The sequence below is a fragment of the Marmota marmota genome, unplaced genomic scaffold (genome assembly GCF_001458135.2).
Source record: "Marmota marmota marmota unplaced genomic scaffold, marMar, whole genome shotgun sequence".
NCBI lineage: Eukaryota > Metazoa > Chordata > Mammalia > Rodentia > Sciuridae > Marmota > Marmota marmota.
This window is the reverse complement of record NW_025999968.1, coordinates 17,245,027-17,246,679: the sequence shown is the minus strand read 5'-3', so window position 1 is coordinate 17,246,679 and position 1,653 is coordinate 17,245,027. Positions and strand designations below refer to the sequence as shown.

Sequence of the window (1,653 nt, the reverse complement as noted above, 5' to 3'; positions counted from 1 at the left end):
ACTACACAAGTGCCACAGACTAGCCTAGTAGCTACAGAAGGGATTTCAGCTCTGGCATCCTGGGATTGCTGTTGTTGAAACACCAAGGAACAGCAGATAGCCTTCTACTACAGGCTAGGCCAGGGACATAGGCGGAGCCACAGGAAGTGGTGGTTGTCAGGAATTGGAAGGTCTAAGATGCTCCTCCTCCTCACAGCTAACAAGGTAGCCTGCCAGTTTTATGATGCCCATAGAAAACAAAAATGCCCAGACTCCAGAAACATGAGACCTGGAGAAGGCTTTCCCAACAGCAGGCTAAGGGTATTCAGCAACTGCCATATCTGGAAAGGAGCAGTCAATTGTCTGAAATTTCTATAACCTTGCTCTGGATAGGGCAGGACAAGGCCTCAAACCATTTCAAAACTGTTCTGGCAAGCACAAGCAAGGTAGAAATGCAACAGGGTCACTGCAGATGCAAGCACACTGGAGGCTTGCTATCATTGTATTTTCTTTTTTGTTGTTGTTTATACTTTCAAAATTGAATATTATCCCTGAGACACAAGGAAAATTTTGAATTTTCCCTTGGAGTTGCCAACATTTTTTCCCTCTGTTTTATAGGATCAATGTTAGACTAAAGCATATGATTAGGCGAAGGCATTGGTATCTACTTCAGATCAATTTCTTAAATTGGTCTTCTACTCATAATGGATATTCCATTATTTACAATTTATTTCTTTATGCTTAGCATTGACCATGCTCAGTAATCTCCTATGAATTCAGAAATTTCCAGAAAATCTCTCAGCTTCCTTTAATATGGAAATTTTATTTTCTAAGTTTTAGAATTAAGTTGTATCAGCTGATTGAAAAAGTCTTGGTCAGGAAGAAGGTGAGTTGAAGAAAAGTAAGCTGGAAGTGCCTGACATCAGCCTTTCTTTGTGCTGCCCCTGCCCCATCTATCATGGTTTGGACTTTGAACTCCCAGCTCCAGGAGGCATTCCCAGGTAGTAACTGGAGATGGTTGCTAAGTGAAGTTTTGGCAGCCAGGAGTGGAAAATGAATTTGTTATTTCTGAATGCTAAAAACATTTAAACATAAAAAGGCCTAAAAGTTAGTTTTAAAATATATGGAAATATATAGGTCTGCTTTAAAATATATGGAAATATGAAACCCCGAAGAAATGAACAATGTAGTGCAATTGAGTTAAGGAAGAAAAATCTACATAATTTAAACTCAGATAGTTACATGTCTTCAATTTTCTGGCTAATTTAGGCAAAAATAGAAGTAGGTTACCCCATGTTATAGAGATAATCCTGTTTCCATTAATTGGACATTTTGTTCAGTAGATAGAAATAATCTATTTGGCTTATTTCAGAAATAATAATTTTACAGACCTGTCTTGGTTTTAAAATATAGTCTACTTTAAGACATATCATATATACATGGATTGTAACTTCCCATTCTTGTGGTTGTACATGGTGTGGAGTTACACTCCACAAGAATGTAGTGAATAAATATTATATGATTTTTGGAGACTTTCCTAATGATTGTGAGAGACCTAGAAAGGGTCATAACATACATCATTTTGTTTACATTCTTTCATCTCCTTTTGTTTTCCACCTCTGATTTTGAATTTTCCTTTGGAGTTGCCAACATTTCCCCCTCCCTGTTTTATAG

At 37.4% G+C, this 1,653-nt stretch overlaps 1 non-coding gene across 1 annotated transcript; it reads right to left on the bottom strand.

The window, feature by feature from the left end:
• Positions 1-336: 336 nt before the first annotated feature.
• On the bottom strand, positions 337-476 carry LOC125617059. The gene has a single exon (XR_007347911.1). It is a non-coding gene; the product is annotated as a small nucleolar RNA SNORA9 (small nucleolar RNA).
• Positions 477-1,653: the final 1,177 nt, after the last annotated feature.